Source organism: Plectropomus leopardus, chromosome 4, assembly GCF_026936395.1.
Source record: "Plectropomus leopardus strain MGB_pleo_1.0 chromosome 4, ASM2693639v1, whole genome shotgun sequence".
In the NCBI taxonomy this organism is placed as follows: Eukaryota; Metazoa; Chordata; class Actinopteri; order Perciformes; family Serranidae; genus Plectropomus; species Plectropomus leopardus.
The window spans coordinates 3,612,340-3,630,045 of NC_142179.1; the positions used below are offsets into that span (position 1 = coordinate 3,612,340).

Genomic DNA, 17,706 nt, shown 5'->3' on the forward strand with positions numbered 1-17,706 from the left:
TCGGGTCGTTTGTATTCGTGAATGCACTTTTCCGGCGCAGAATTCTTCCATGAACTCGTTCTCTGTGCGCGCGACATCGACGGCCTTAAGCACTGCATTTACTTTCACAAGCATCGGCACATCTGCAGGTTGCTGTGTGTTCACCAGTGGAACCATTTGATACAACTACTTTCCATCTTTTTTTTTGTTTTTTTCACAAGGGTAAATCTGATATTGTATTTATCATGCTATACTGCTGTTTGATGCAATAAAAAAAGAGTCATCTCAGTGCAGATTCGGTTGTGTTCTGTGAAATTTACAACAAACACTTTTGAGACAGTTAACTTTATTTTCAGCAGTTTGCTCAGGTATGAAAAGTCAAGATACAAAAATTCTGGCTGCTACAAAACGAGTCTCAGAGCTCACCGAAGACAAAATGTTTTAGTGAAACCGTCACAGAGCACAGAGCAGGTTCATCACGAATAATTTAAATACACAGCAACAAAAACATTTGTCTAAAACATTAAATATCACACAAAAAAACAAATGATTTCATTCCAAAATGAGACAGCTTGATGACAAACAGAAATGTATTCATGTCTAACATTTTAGTGAATTTTAACATATTATATTTGTAGAATTTCGCAGCTATGATACTGATCTCATCAATGTGTTGCATTTTGGAATAAAGCCACAAAAACACTAAACAGTTGACTGTAACATTGCACGTCAGCCCCTAAATGAGAGAGAAAAAGTACTGTGTTTAACTGTGTCTGAAATCGCAGTTTGACGAGTCATCCTTCGCTTCAGGAAAACTGTTCAGGCAGAAGAAGCACTTTTAAAAGACAATTTCTAACATCATCGTAGCTATTTTAACAATAAAAGCAAAAGCAGTGAAATCGTCTGAATGAACAGTAAATCACAGCTGCACCGTGTCGAGAAAAGTTTCGATACGAACTGCAATTCATGTCGATACAGATTTCAAATCAGTGCTTGAATCTTCATAAACAAAAGTGTCCCAATTTTAAACTTATTTTAAATTGACAGTCATTATAGTAAAGTGACTATTTGTAATTAATTTTAACACTTTTAAAATGAGTCTTTTCTTACCATTAAAAAAAAGTCGATGCTATAGTTTAATTTAAAAAAAAAAGCACAAAACAATGAAATTAATCCTTTGAAATAAGGACCTGCTCAGAAAAAAAGTTAAATTCTGTTAGTATACAATGAAAGTAGAAGTTTTAATACAGATTTATTCAGGCAATTTTCTCTGCTGTCCACTTGCCTGTGTGGATCCTTTAGTGTACAAAATATTGCAAATTTTTTAACTGAACTTGATGATAGTGTAGACATTAATTTTTTAAAAAAAGTTTAGAACTGGGACACACTTAAAGTCTCACTAGCAGCCCCCAGAGGCCGAGCGGCTCCCCAAAACTCCCCACTCTCACGAACCTCAACTCTCACTGGTTAGCGTCTGAAAAACACTGAAATAAAAGATGTGAGGAAGAAAACTTAAAATAAAACAATACGTTTTTTCTGCTGCGACTTCAGCGCAGTTTTTAATAAACACTTCTAAAAAAAACCAAACAGTCCAGTAGTGAACGCTGAGGCAGATCAGCCCGACACATGACGCAGAAAAACATTTAATTCTGGAGCTTCAGGTGCTTCAACATCTGCAGATTGCGTCGTATTTAGAGTAATTACACGTCACAGTCTCGGTACTTAAGCAATCTGTTTGTCTGAGAAACAGAACATCAACGCCGTACACGCTAAACGACCAAATAAACTACCGAAATCTAACACGAACTGACGGTAACAACGTTTGAGCGATTCTCAACAGCCGTCTTTGGATTTTCTATCTAAACATGAATTCTATTTAAAGACACTGGTTAGTTTAGCTTGTTCTGGTGAGGAAGTACCATTTTCACAAAAAAACAACTTTAAATAGTTTGTAGAGAAAAAGAATTGATTTGGGTTCAAATAACCTCAACACTGTAAAAACAGATTTGTTAACTCACATCCCACTTATACTTTTAACAGAGCGCTGATATGAAACATCGAATTTTTCCCTTTTAAAGACATTTACTTGATTACTTACTGAAAGAAGCCTACAGGCAGAACAAGCCGTTTTTAAAAGCATCGAACTACACTGTGCTAACTTAACAAGAGCTACATCAGGGTTTGTTGACAGGCACTTAGAGAAACAATTTCTGATAGAAAACTAAATGCTACACGACTGGACTTGCTAATCTTGATGATTTGAGTCTTTATGAGGAAAGTCGCTGTTAAAGTTAAGTTTGTCGTGATTCATTTGTAAAAATGACTTTCAGCCACCGTGACTGTTAACCTCGAGTCCCATCTTGTCTTAAAGATACAGTTGACGTGTCCTTCCTGTTTGGTTTGCAGCTCCTCCAGTTATTTTCTTCACAGGTTAGGTGGACTGAAGACACTTGCGAGTAAGAATGTGTCCATCTGTGGGGACACAGATGGACACAGAAGGACCCATAGTATGTTGTGTCTCAGCCTTCGGCCTGTGCATGCTGTAACAGGCTGCAGACATTTAGCAACCTGAAGAGAGGAAAATAGTTTGATCAGCAAAAGAATAAAAACGACACAAAAACATCAGATAATTATTTGACATTTTTGGGTCATTTTTGATATTATATGGTTTTTTTTCTGGACATAGTTTTCGCCATACTATAGTGTGTTTTTGGCCATTTATGCAACATTCGCTGCTATGCCGTTTCTCAGCACGCTATTCAAAGTGGTTTTATGTGGTTTCAGCTGTTTTTTGGAAATGTCATATTTTTTAGATTTTTGCCATAATATAGCCTTGATTTTTGGGTCATTTTTGAACATGCTATGTTATTGAGTTTTTGGCCATTTTTTCATTACATACATTCTATGCCATAGCTTGTGTCAACATGCTATTTTATGCAGTTTTCAGCTGCTTTCAGCAGTTTTTGGGACATGTCATTTTTTGACATTTTTGCCTTACTATAGCCTTGCTTTTTTTTTTGGGTCATTTTTTCGACACGCCATTTTATCGTGTTTTTGGCCATTTTTGCAACATTCTATGCTAAGGCGTGTCGCGGCACACTATTTTATGCAGTTTTCAGCTACTTTCAGTAGTTTTTGGGACATGTCATTTTTTGACATTTTTGCCTTACTATAGCCTTGCTTTTTTTTGGGGGATCATTTTTTCGACATGCCATTTTATCGTGTTTTTGGCCATTGTTGCAACATTCTATGCGAAGGCGTGTTGCGGCACACTATTTTATGCAGTTTTCAGCTACTCTCAGTAGTTTTTGGGACATGTCATTTTTTGACATGTTTGCCTTACTATAGCCTTGCTTTTTTTTTGGGTCATATTTTCGACATGCCATTTTATCGTGTTTTTGACCATTTTTGCAACATTCTTTGCTAAGGCGTACCGTGGCATACAATTTCATGCAGTTTTCAGCGACTTTCAGTAGTTTTTGGGACATGTCATTTTTTGACATTTTTGCCTTACTATAGCCTTGCTTTTTTTTGGGTCATTTTTTCGACATGCCATTTTATCGTGTTTTTGGCCATTTTTGCAACATTCTATGCGAAGGCGTACCGTGGCACACTATTTTATGCAGGTTTCAACTGTTTTTTGCAGTTTTTGGGACATGTCATTTTTTGACATGTTTGCCTTACTATAGTCTTGCTTTTTTTGGGGGGGTCATTTTTTGGACATGCCATTTTATCGTGTTTTTGACCATTTTTGCAACATTCTTTGCTATGGCGTGTCTCTGCACGCTATTTCATGCAATGTTTAGCTATTTTCAGCAGTTTTTGGGACATGTCATTTTTTGACATTTTTGCCTTACTATAGCCTTGCTTTTTTTTTGGGGTCATTTTTTCGACATGCCATTTTATCGTGTTTTTTGGCCATTTTCGCAACATTCTATGCTATGGCATGTCTTGGCACGCTATTTTATGCAGGTTTCAACTGTTTTTTGCAGTTTGTGGGACATGTCATTTTTGACATTTTTGCCTTACTATAGCCTTGCAATTTTTTTTGGGTCATTTTTTCGACATGCCATTTTATCGTGTTTTTGGCCATTGTTGCAACATTCTATGCTAAGGCGTGTCGCGGCACGCTATTTTATGCAGGTTTCAACTGTTTTTTGCAGTTTTTGGGACATGTCATTTTTTGACATTTTTGCCTTACTATAGCCTTGCTTTTTTTGGGGGGGTCATTTTTTGGACATGCCATTTTATCGTGTTTTTGACCATTTTTGCAACATTCTTTGCTATGGCGCGTCTCTGCACGCTATTTCATGCAATGTTTAGCTATTTTCAGCAGTTTTTGGGACATGTCATTTTTTGACATGTTTGCCTTACTATAGCCTTGCTTTTTTTTTGGGTCATTTTTTCGACATGCCATTTTATCGTGTTTTTGACCATTTTTGCAACATTCTTTGCTATGGCGTGTCTCTGCACGCTATTTCATGCAATGTTTAGCTATTTTCAGCAGTTTTTGGGACATGTCATTTTTTGACATTTTTGCCTTACTATAGCCTTGCAATTTTTTTTGGGGTCATTTTTTCGACATGCCATTTTATCGTGTTTTTGACCATTTTTGCAACATTCTTTGCTATGGCGCGTCTCTGCACGCTATTTCATGCAATGTTTAGCTATTTTCAGCAGTTTTTGGGACATGTCATTTTTTGACATTTTTGCCTTACTATAGCCTTGCTTTTTTTTTGGGTCATTTTTTCGACATGCCATTTTATCGTGTTTTTGGCCATTTTTGCAACATTCTATGCTATGGCGTGTCTCTGCACGCTATTTCATGCAGTTTTCAGCTACTTTCAGTAGTTTTTGGGACATGTCATTTTTTGACATGTTTGCCTTACTATAGCCTTGCTTTTTTTTTGGGTCATTTTTTCGACATGCCATTTTATCGTGTTTTTGACCGTTTTTGCAACATTCTATGCTATGGCGTGTCTCTGCACGCTATTTCATGCAATGTTTAGCTATTTTCAGCAGTTTTTGGGACATGTCATTTTTTGACATGTTTGCCTTACTATAGCCTTGCTTTTTTTTTGGGTCATTTTTTCGACATGCCATTTTATCGTGTTTTGGGCCATTTTTGCAACATTTTATGCTATGGCGCGTCTCTGCACGCTATTTCATGCAATGTTTAGCTATTTTCAGCAGTTTTTGGGACATGTCATTTTTTGACATTTTTGCCTTACTATAGCCTTGCTTTTTTTTTGGGGTCATTTTTTCGACATGCCATTTTATCGTGTTTTTGGCCATTTTTGCAACATTCTATGCTATGGCGTGTCGCGGCACGCTATTTTATGCAGTTTTCAGCTACTTTCAGTAGTTTTTGGGACATGTCATTTTTTGACATGTTTGCCTTACTATAGCCTTGCTTTTTTGGGTCATTTTTTCGACATGCCATTTTATCGTGTTTTTGACCATTTTTGCAACATTCTTTGCTATGGCGTGTCTCTGCACGCTATTTCATGCAATGTTTAGCTATTTTCAGCAGTTTTTGGGACATGTCATTTTTTGACATTTTTGCCTTACTATAGCCTTGCTTTTTTTTTGGGTCATTTTTTCGACATGCCATTTTATCGTGTTTTTGGCCATTTTTGCAACATTCTATGCTATGGCATGTCTTGGCACACTATTTTATGCAGGTTTCAACTGTTCTTTGCAGTTTGTGGGACATGTCATTTTTGACATTTTTGCCTTACTATAGCCTTGCAATTTTTTTTGGGTCATTTTTTCGACATGCCATTTTATCGTGTTTTTGGCCATTGTTGCAACATTCTATGCTATGGCATGTCTTGGCACGCTATTTTATGCAGGTTTCAACTGTTTTTTGCAGTTTTTGGGACATGTCATTTTTGACATGTTTGCCTTACTATAGCCTTGCTTTTTTTTTGGGTCATTTTTTCGACATGCCATTTTATCGTGTTTTTGGCCATTTTTGCAACATTCTATGCTAAGGCGTGTCGCGGCACGCTATTTTATGCAAGTTTCAACTGTTTTTTGCAGTTTTTGGGACATGTCATTTTTGACATTTTTGCCTTACTATAGCCTTGCAAATTTTTTTGGGTCATTTTTTCGACATGCCATTTTATCGTGTTTTTGGCCATTGTTGCAACATTCTATGCTAAGGCATGTCGCGGCACGCTATTTTATGCAGGTTTCAACTGTTTTTTGCAGTTTTTGGGACATGTCATTTTTTGACATGTTTGCCTTACTATAGCCTTGCTTTTTTGTTTGGGTCATTTTTTCGACATGCCATTTTATTGTGTTTTTGACCGTTTTTGCAACATTCTATGCTAAGGCGTGTCTCTGCACGCTATTTCATGCAATGTTTAGCTATTTTCAGCAGTTTTTGGGACATGTCATTTTTTGACATTTTTGCCTTACTATAGCCTTGCTTTTTTTTTGGGTCATTTTTTCGACATGCCATTTTATCGTGTTTTTGGCCATTTTTGCAACATTCTATGCTATGGCGTGTCGCGGCATGCTATTTCATGCAATGTTTAGCTATTTTCAGTAGTTTTTGGGACATGTCATTTTTTGACATGTTTGCCTTACTATAGCCTTGCTTTTTTTTGGGGTCATTTTTTCGACATGCCATTTTATCGTGTTTTTGGCCATTTTTGCAACATTCTATGCTATGGCATGTCTTGGCACGCTATTTTATGCAGGTTTCAACTGTTTTTTGCAGTTTGTGGGACATGTCATTTTTGACATTTTTGCCTTACTATAGCCTTGCAATTTTTTTTGGGTCATTTTTTCGACATGCCATTTTATCGTGTTTTTGGCCATTGTTGCAACATTCTATGCTAAGGCGTGTCATGCACGCTTATTTCATGCAGTTTTCATCTGTTTTTTGCAGTTTTTGGGACATGTCATTTTTTGACATTTTTGCCTTACTATAGTCTTGCTTTTTTTGGGGGGGTCATTTTTTCGACATGCCATTTTATCGTGTTTTTGGCCATTTTTGCAACATTCTATGCTAAGGCGTGTCGCGGCACACTATTTTATGCAGTTTTCAGCTACTTTCAGTAGTTTTTGGGAAATGTCATTTTTTGACATGTTTGCCTTACTATAGCCTTGCTTTTTTTTTGGGTCATATTTTCGACATGCCATTTTATCGTGTTTTTGACCATTTTTGCAACATTCTTTGCTATGGCGCGTCTCTGCACGCTATTTCATGCAATGTTTAGCTATTTTCAGCAGTTTTTGGGACATGTCATTTTTTGACATCTTTGCCTTACTATAGCCTTGCTTTTTTTTTGGGTCATTTTTTCGACATGCCATTTTATCGTGTTTTTGGCCATTTTTGCAACATTCTATGCTATGGCGTGTCGCGGCACGCTATTTCATGCAGTTTTCAGCTACTTTCAGTAGTTTTTGGGACATGTCATTTTTTGACATTTTTGCCTTACTATAGCCTTGCTTTTTTTTGGGTCATTTTTTCGACATGCCATTTTATCCTCTTTTTGGCCATTTTTGCAACATTCTATGCTATGGCGTGTCTCTGCACGCTATTTCATGCAGTTTTCAGCTACTTTCAGTAGTTTTTGGGACATGTCATTTTTTGACATTTTTGCCTTACTATAGCCTTGCTTTTTTTTTGGGTCATTTTTTCGACATGCCATTTTATCGTGTTTTTGGCCATTTTTGCAACATTCTATGCTATGGCGTGTCTCTGCACGCTATTTCATGCAATGTTTAGCTATTTTCAGCAGTTTTTGGGACATGTCATTTTTTGACATTTTTGCCTTACTTTAGCCTTGCTTTTTTTGGGGGGGTCATTTTTTGGACATGCCATTTTATCGTGTTTTTGGCCATTTTTGCAACATTCTTTGCTATGGCGTGTCTCTGCACGCTATTTCATGCAATGTTTAGCTATTTTCAGCAGTTTTTGGGACATGTCATTTTTTGACATGTTTGCCTTACTATAGCCTTGCTTTTTTTTTGGGTCATTTTTTCGACATGCCATTTTATCGTGTTTTTGACCATTTTTGCAACATTCTTTGCTATGGCGTGTCTCTGCACGCTATTTCATGCAATGTTTAGCTATTTTCAGCAGTTTTTGGGACATGTCATTTTTTGACATTTTTGCCTTACTATAGCCTTGCTTTTTTTTGGGTCATTTTTTCGACATGCCATTTTATCGTGTTTTTGGCCATTGTTGCAACATTCTATGCTATGGCACGTCTTGGCACGCTATTTTATGCAGGTTTCAGCTGTTTTTTGCAGTTTTTGGGACATGTCATTTTTGACATTTTTGCCTTACTATAGCCTTGCTTTTTTTTTGGGTCATTTTTTCGACATGCCATTTTATCGTGTTTTTGGCCATTTTTGCAACATTCTATGCTAAGGCGTGTCGCGGAACACTATTTTATGCAGTTTTCAGCTACTTTCAGTAGTTTTTGGGAAATGTCATTTTTTGACATGTTTGCCTTACTATAGCCTTGCTTTTTTTTTGGGTCATATTTTCGACATGCCATTTTATCGTGTTTTTGACCATTTTTGCAACATTCTTTGCTAAGGCATCTCACGGCACGCTATTTCATGCAATGTTTAGCTATTTTCAGCAGTTTTTGGGACATGTCATTTTTTGACATTTTTGCCTTACTATAGCCTTGCTTTTTTTTTGGGTCATTTTTTCGACATGCCATTTTATCGTGTTTTTGGCCATTTTTGCAACATTCTATGCTAAGGCGTGTCGCGGCACGCTATTTCATGCAGTTTTCAGCTACTTTCAGTAGTTTTTGGGACATGTCATTTTTTGACATTTTTGCCTTACTATAGCCTTGCCTTTTGGGTCATTTTTTCGACATGCCATTTTATCCTCTTTTTGGCCATTTTTGCAACATTCTATGCTATGGCATGTCTCCGCATGCTATTTTATGCAGTTTTTAGCTACTTTCAGTAGTTTTTGGGACATGTGATTTTTGACATTTTTTGCCTTACTATAGCCTTGCTTTTTTTTTTGGGGTCATTTTTTCGACATGCCATTTTATTGTGTTTTTGGCCATTTTTGCAACATTCTTTGCTAAGGCGTGTCGCGGCACGCTATTTCATGCAATGTTTAGCTATTTTCAGCAGTTTTTGGGACATGTCATTTTTTGACATTTTTGCCTTACTATAGCCTTGCTTTTTTTGGGGGGGTCATTTTTTGGACATGCCATTTTATCGTGTTTTTGGCCATTTTTGCAACATTCTTTGCTAAGGCGTGTCGCGGCACGCTATTTCATGCAATGTTTAGCTATTTTCAGCAGTTTTTGGGACATGTCATTTTTTGACATTTTTGCCTTACTATAGCCTTGCTTTTTTTTTGGGTCATTTTTTCGACATGCCATTTTATCGTGTTTTTGGCCATTTTTGCAACATTCTATGCTAAGGCGTGTCGCGGCACGCTATTTCATGCAATGTTTAGCTATTTTCAGCAGTTTTTGGGACATGTCATTTTTTGACATGTTTGCCTTACTATAGCCTTGCTTTTTTTGGGTCATTTTTTCGACATGCCATTTTATCGTGTTTTTGACCATTTTTGCAACATTCTTTGCTATGGCGTGTCTCTGCACGCTATTTCATGCAATGTTTAGCTATTTTCAGCAGTTTTTGGGACATGTCATTTTTTGACATGTTTGCCTTACTATAGCCTTGCTTTTTTTTTGGGGTCATTTTTTCGACATGCCATTTTATCGTGTTTTTGACCATTTTTGCAACATTCTTTGCTATGGCGTGTCTCTGCACGCTATTTCATGCAATGTTTAGCTATTTTCAGCAGTTTTTGGGACATGTCATTTTTTGACATTTTTGCCTTACTATAGCCTTGCTTTTTTTTTGGGTCATTTTTTCGACATGCCATTTTATCGTGTTTTTGGCCATTTTTGCAACATTCTATGCTATGGCGCGTCTCTGCACGCTATTTCATGCAATGTTTAGCTATTTTCAGTAGTTTTTGGGACATGTCATTTTTTGACATGTTTGCCTTACTATAGCCTTGCTTTTTTTTTTGGGTCATTTTTTCGACATGCCATTTTATCGTGTTTTTGACCGTTTTTGCAACATTCTTTGCTATGGCGTGTCTCTGCACGCTATTTCATGCAATGTTTAGCTATTTTCAGCAGTTTTTGGGACATGTCATTTTTTTACATTTTTGCCTTACTTTAGCCTTGCTTTTTTTTTTGGGTCATTTTTTCGACATGCCATTTTATCGTGTTTTTGACCGTTTTTGCAACATTCTATGCTATGGCGTGTCTCTGCACGCTATTTCATGCAGTTTTCAGCTACTTTCAGTAGTTTTTGGGACATGTCATTTTTTGACATGTTTGCCTTACTATAGCCTTGCTTTTTTTTTTGGGTCATTTTTTCGACATGCCATTTTATCGTGTTTTTGGCCATTTTGCAACATTCTATGCTATGGCGTGTCTCTCTGCATATTTCATGCAGTTTTCAGCTACTTTCAGTAGTTTTTGGGACATGTCATTTTTTGACATTTTTGCCTTACTATAGCCTTGCTTTTTTTTTGGGTCATTTTTTCGACATGCCATTTTATCGTGTTTTTGGCCATTTTTGCAACATTCTTTTTGCTATGTATGTGTCTCTGCACGCTTATTTCATGCAATGTTTTTCAGCTATTTTCAGTAGTTTTTGGGATATGTCATTTTTGACATGTTTGCCTTTACTTATAGCCTTTGCTTTTTTTGGGTCATTATTTTTCGGACATACGCCATTTTATCGTGTTTTGGGCCATTTTTGCAACATTCTATGCTATGGCGTCGTTTCGCTTCACGCTATTTTCATGCAGTTTTCAGCTACTTTCAGTAGTTTTTGACATGTCATTTTTTGACATGCCTTTGCCTTTACTATAGCCTTGCTATTTTTTTTGGGGTCATTTTTTCGACATGCCATTTTATCGTGTTTTTGACCATTTTTGCAACATTCTTTGCTATGTTGTCGCATGCATCGCTATTTCATGCAATGTTTAGTTACTTAGCAGTTTTGGGATACAATGTCATTTTTGACATTTTTGCCTTTACTTATAGCCTTTGCTTTTTTTTGGGTCATTTTTTGACATGCCATTTTATCGAGCCAATATTTTGCAACATTCTATGCTATATGCGTTTCTGCACGCTTATTTCATGCAATTTTCAGCTATTTTCAGCAGTTTTGGGATACATGTCATTTTTGATACTGTTTTGCCTTTACTATAGCCTTGCTTTTTTTGGGGTCATTTTTCTGACATGCCATTTTTATCGTGTTTTGACCATTTTTTGCAACATTTTGCTATGCGCATGCTCTGCACGCTTATTTCATGTAATGTTTAGCTTATTTTCAGCAGTTTTGGGACATGTCATTTTTTTGACATTTTTGCCTTTACTATAGCCTTGCTTTTTTTTGGGTCATTTTTTCTCGACATGCCATTTTATCGTTTTTGACCATTTTTGCAACATTCTATGCTATGGCGTCTCTTGCACGCTTATTTCATGCAATGTTTAGTTATTTTCAGTAGTTTTTGGGACATGTCATTTTTTGACATGTTTGTCTTTACTATAGCCTTTGTTTTTTTTGGGTCATTTTCTCGACATGCCATTTTATCGTGTTTTTGACCATTTTTGTAACATTCTATGCTATGGCACGTGCCTCTGCACGCTATTTCATGCAATGTTTAGCTATTTTCAGTAGTTTTTGGGACATGTCATTTTTGACATGTTTGCCTTTACTATAGCCTTTGCTTTTTTTTTTAATATTTTTCACATGCCATTTTATCGGTTTTGACCGCTTTTGCAACATTCTATGCTATGAAGGCGGTCGCTGCAACGCCATTATTTTATGCAGTTTTCAGCTACTTTCAGTAGTTTTTGGGACATGTCATTTTTTTGACATGTTTGCCTTTTTACTATAGCCTTGCTTTTTTTGGGGGGTCATTTTTTTCGACATGCCATTTTATCGTTTTTGACCATTTTTTGGTAAACATTCTATGCGGGATTATGGCGGTCTCTGCACGCTTATTTCCATGCAATGTTTAGCTATTTTCAGCAGTTTTTGGGACATGTCATTTTTTGACATGTTTGCTCTTACTATAGCCTTTGCTTTTTTTGGTCATTTTTCGACATGCCATTTTATCGTGTTTTTTTGACCATTTTTGCAACATTTCATGCTATGGCGCATAAAGGGGCACGCTTATTTTATGCAGTGCTTTAGGCCATTTCAGTAGTTTTGGGACATGTCATTTTTTGACATTACGTTTGCTCTTTACTATAGCCTTGCTTTTTTTTGGGCATTTTTCGACATGCCATTTTATCTGTTTTTGACCATTTTTGCAACATTCTACATATGCCGTATCTCTGCACGCTTATTTCATGCCTCGTTTTTAGCTACTTTCAGTAGTTTTTGGGACATGTCATTTTTTGACATGTTTGCCTTACTATAGCCTTGCTTTTTTTTAATATTTTTCGACATGCCATTTTATCGTGTTTTTACCATTTTGCAACATTCTATGCTATGGCGCTGTCGCTGCACGCTATTTCATGCATGCTTTTCAGCTATTTTCAGTAGTTTTTTGGGACATGTCATTTTTGACATGTTTGCTCACTATAGCCTTGCTTTTTTTTGGGGTCATTTTTTCGACATGCCATTTTATCGTGTTTTTTGGCCATTTTTGCAGAACATTCTATGCTATGGCGATGTCAGCCTCACGGCATTTCATGTAACGTAATGTTTAGCTATTTTCAGTAGTTTTGGGACATGTCATTTTTGACATTTTTGTTCTTTACTATAGCCTTGCTTTTTTTGGGGGGGTCATTTTTTTCGACATGCCATTTATTTGTTTTGGGCCATTATTATCGCGGAGTTTTTGGGACCATTTTTGCAACATTCTTGCTACTGCATGCTGCTGGGTCATTGATGCCATTGACCATGCAATTTTGTTTTTTCAGCTATTTTACATGTAGTTTTTGACTGCACCCCATGTCATTTTTTGACATTTTTTCCATTACTATAGCCTTTGCAATCATGCTCTTTTGCTACATTGCACGCCATTCATGCAGCCATGCCATTTTATCGTGTTTTACCATTTTTGTAACATCATATGCTATGCGTAACTCTGCAACGCCATTTTGCCGCAATGCACACAACATTTTAGAATATTTTCAGTAGTTTTTGGGATATGTCATGCACATGTTTTGCACCATTGTTTGCATATTTATGCAACATTTCTTGCTATGTTTTTTCACTCTTTTGGGTCATTTGCACTTCATGCACACATTTTATCGTGTTTTTTTTGGCCATTTTGCAACATTCTTTGCTATGGCAGTGTCTCTGCACGCCTATTTCATGCAATGTTTAGTTATTTCAGCAGTTTTTGGGACATGTCATTTGACATTGTTTGCCTTTACTATAGCTCTTGCACTTTTTTTGGGGTCATTTTTCACATGCCATTTTATCGTGTGGACCGCATTTTGCAATATTTGCAACATTCTATGCTACATGTGTTTCAAGCACGCTATTTTATGTCAGCCATTTTTCAGCCAAAACATTTCAGTAGTTTTTGGACATGTCATTTTTGACATGTCGGTTTTACTATAGCCTTGCTTTTTGAGGGGCCATCTATTACGCCATCATTTTTATCGCTTTTGACCTTTCGGCCATTTGCAAATATCTCTATGCTATATAAGAACAGAGTATATGGTTTTATGTTCTTATAGTTTTCAGCGGTTTTTGGGACATGTTGCAAAAATGGCCAAAAACATTACATATCCCAAAAACTGCTGAAAACAGCTAAAAACTGCATAAAATAGCATGCGGAGACATGCCATAGCATAGTATGTTGCAAAATGGCTACAAAAAGAGGAGAAATGGCATGTCGAAAAAATGACCCAAAAAAGGCTAGTAAGGCAAAATGTCAAAAAATGACATGTCCCAAAACTACTGAAAGTAGCTGAAAACTGTCAGATAAATAGCTATGTCACTGACACGCCTTAGCATAGAATGTTGTAAAATGGCCAAAAAAACACGTATAAAATGGCATGTCGAAAAAAATGACCCAAAAAAAAAAGTAAGGCTATAGTAAGGCAAATGTCAAAAATGACATGTCCTAAAACTGCAAAAACAGCTGAAATCTGCATAAAATAGCGTGCCTAAGACGTAACAATGGCCAAAAGCATAGAATGTTGCAAACAATGGCTAAAAAATGATGGGATATAAAATGGTAAAAATGTCGAAAAAAATGCCAAAAAAAAAGCAACTATAGTAAGGCAAAATTTCAAAATGACATGTCCCAAAAAAAAGCAAGGCTAGCTGCCAAGATGCGCTCTTTAGCATAGAATGCTGCAATAATGTTGACCCAAAAAAGCAAAGGCATATAAGTGTCAAAATGACATGTCCCAAAAAAACTACTGAAAGTAGCTGAAAACTGCATGAATAGTGCAGAGACACGCCTAGCATAGAATGTTGCAAAATGGCCAAAACACGATAAAATGGCATGTCAAAAAATGACCCAAAAAAAATGGCAAGGCTATAGTAAGGCAAAAGTGTCAAAAATGACATGTCCCAAAAACTGCAAAAAACAGTTGAAACCTGCATAAAATAGCGTGCCGAGACATGCCATAGCATAGAATGTTGCAACAATGGCCAAAAACACGATAAAATGGCATGTCGAAAAAATGACCCAAAAAAAAGCAAGGCTATAGTAAGGCAAAAATGTCAAAAAATGACATGTCCCAAAAACTACTGAAAGTAGCTGAAAACTGCATGAAATAGCGTGCCGCGACACGCCTCAGCATAGAATGTTGCAAAAATGGCCAAAAACACGCTAAAATGGTATGTCGAAAAAATGACCCAAAAAAAATTGCAAGGCTATAGTAAGGCAAAAATGTCAAAAATGACATGTCCCAAAAACTGCAAAAAACAGCTGAAAACTGCATAAAATAGTGTGCCGCGGCATGCCATAGTATAGAATGTTGCAACAATGGCCAAAAAAACAATAAAATGGCATGTAGAAAAATGACCCAAAAATTGCAAGGCTATAGTAAGGCAAAAGTGTCAAAAAATGACATGTCCCAAAAACTACTGAATGTAGCTGAAAAATGCACGAAATAGCGTGCCGAGACACGCCTTAGCATAGAATGTTGCAAAAATGGCCAAAAACACGATAAAATGGCATGTCGAAAAAATGACCCATAAAAAAAGCAAGGCTATAGTAAGGCAAACATGTCAAAAAATGACATGTCCCAAAAACTGCAAAAAACAGTTGAAACCTGCATAAAATAGCGTGCAGTGACATGCCATAGCATAGAATGTTGCAAAAATGGCCAAAAACACGATAAAATGGCATGTCGAAAAAATGACCCAAGAAAAAAAAACAAGGCTATAGTAAGGCAAAAGTGTCAAAAAATGACATGTCCCAAAAACTACTGAAAGTAGCTGAAAACTGCATGAAATAGCGTGCCGCGACACGCCTTAGCATAGAATGTTGCAACAATGGCCAAAAACACGATAAAATGGCATGTCGAAAAAATGACCCAAAAAAAATTGCAAGGCTATAGTAAGGCAAAAATGTCAAAAATGACATGTCCCAAAAACTACTGAAAGCAGCTGAAAACTGAATGAAATAGCGTGCCGCGACACGCCTTAGCATAGAATGTTGCAATAATGGCCAAAAACACGATAAAATGGCATGTCGAAAAAATGACCCAAAAAAAATTGCAAGGCTATAGTAAGGCAAAAATGTCAAAAATGACATGTCCCAAAACTGCAAAAACAGTTGAAAACTGCAGATAAAATAGCGGCAGTGACACGCCATAGCATAGAATGTTGCAACAATGGCCAAAACACGATAAAATGGCATGTCGAAAAAATGACCCAAAAAAAAAAGCAAGGCTATAGTAAGGCAAAAATGTCAAAAAATGACATGTCCCAAAAACTACTGAAAGTAGCTGAAAACTGCATGAAATAGCGTGCAGAGACACGCCTTAGCATAGAATGTTGCAAAAATGGCCAAAAACACGATAAAATGGCATGTCGAAAAAATGACCCCAAAAAAAAAACAAGGCTATAGTAAGGCAAAAATGTCAAAAATGACATGTCCCAAAAACTGCAAAAACAGTTGAAACTCAGATAAAATAGCGCTCATGACACGCCTTAGCATAGAATGTTGTAACAATGGCCAAAAACACGATAAAATGGCATGTCGAAAAAATGACCCAAAACAAAAAGCAAGGCTATAGTAAGGCAAAAGTGTCAAAAAATGACATGTCCCAAAAACTACTGAATGTAGCTGAAAAATGCATGAAAAAGCGTGCAGAGACACGCCTTGGCATAGAATGTTGCAACAATGGCCAAAAAAACAATAAAATGGCATGTCGAAAAAATGACCCAAAAAAAATTGCAAGGCTATAGTAAGGCAAAAGTGTCAAAAAATGACATGTCCCAAAAACTACTGAATGTAGCTGAAAAATGCACGAAATAGCGTGCCGAGACACGCCTTAGCATAGAATGTTGCAAAAATGGCCAAAAACACGCTAAAATGGCATGTCGAAAAAATGACCCCCCCAAAAAAAGCAAGGCTATAGTAAGGCAAAAATGTCAAAAAATGACATGTCCCACAAACTGCAAAAAACAGTTGAAACCTGCATAAAATAGCGTGCAGTGACACGCCTTAGCATAGAATGTTGCAACAATGGCCAAAAACATGATAAAATGGCATGTCGAAAAAATGACCCAAAAAAAAAGCAAGGCTATAGTAAGGCAAAAATGTCAAAAAATGACATGTCCCAAAAACTACTGAAAGTAGCTGAAAACTGCATGAAATAGCGTGCCGCGACACGCCTTAGCATAGAATGTTGCAACAATGGCCAAAAACACGATAAAATGGCATGTCGAAAAAATGACCCAAAAAAAAAGCAAGGCTATAGTAAGGCAAAAATGTCAAAAAATGACATGTCCCAAAAACTGCAAAAAACAGCTGAAAACTGCATGAAATAGCGTGCCGCGAAACGCCTTAGCATAGAATGTTGCAACAATGGCCAAAAACACGCTAAAATGGTATGTCGAAAAAATGACCCAAAAAAAATTGCAAGGCTATAGTAAGGCAAAAATGTCAAAAATGACATGTCCCAAAAACTACTGAATGTAGCTGAAAAATGCACGAAATAGCGTGCCGAGACACGCCTTAGCATAGAATGTTGCAACAATGGCCAAAAAAACAATAAAATGGCATGTCGAAAAAATGACCCAAAAAAAATTGCAAGGCTATAGTAAGGCAAAAGTGTCAAAAAATGACATGTCCCAAAAACTACTGAATGTAGCTGAAAAATGCACGAAATAGCGTGCCGAGACACGCCTTAGCATAGAATGTTGCAAAAATGGCCAAAAACACGATAAAATGGCATGTCGAAAAAATGACCCAAAAAAAAGCAAGGCTATAGTAAGGCAAAAATGTCAAAAAATGACATGTCCCAAAAACTGCAAAAAACAGTTGAAACCTGCATAAAATAGCGTGCAGAGACACGCCTTAGCATAGAATGTTGCAAAAATGGCCAAAAACACGATAAAATGGCATGTCGAAAAAATGACCCAAAAAAAAAAAAACAAGGCTATAGTAAGGCAAAAGTGTCAAAAAATGACATGTCCCAAAAACTACTGAAAGTAGCTGAAAACTGCATGAAATAGCGTGTCATGACACTTTAGCATAGAATGTTGCAA

General features: G+C 36.7%; 1 protein-coding gene across 1 annotated transcript in view; it reads right to left on the minus strand.

Annotated features, from left to right (window-relative positions):
* Positions 1-603: 603 nt before the first annotated feature.
* paqr3a (progestin and adipoQ receptor family member IIIa) overlaps positions 604-17,706 on the minus strand; it is a 34,317-nt gene continuing 17,214 nt past the window's right edge. Inside the window, exon 8 of the mRNA XM_042487822.2 lies at positions 604-2,547. The gene's annotated coding sequence lies outside the window, so the exon portion shown is untranslated. The remainder of the gene's footprint in view (positions 2,548-17,706) is intronic.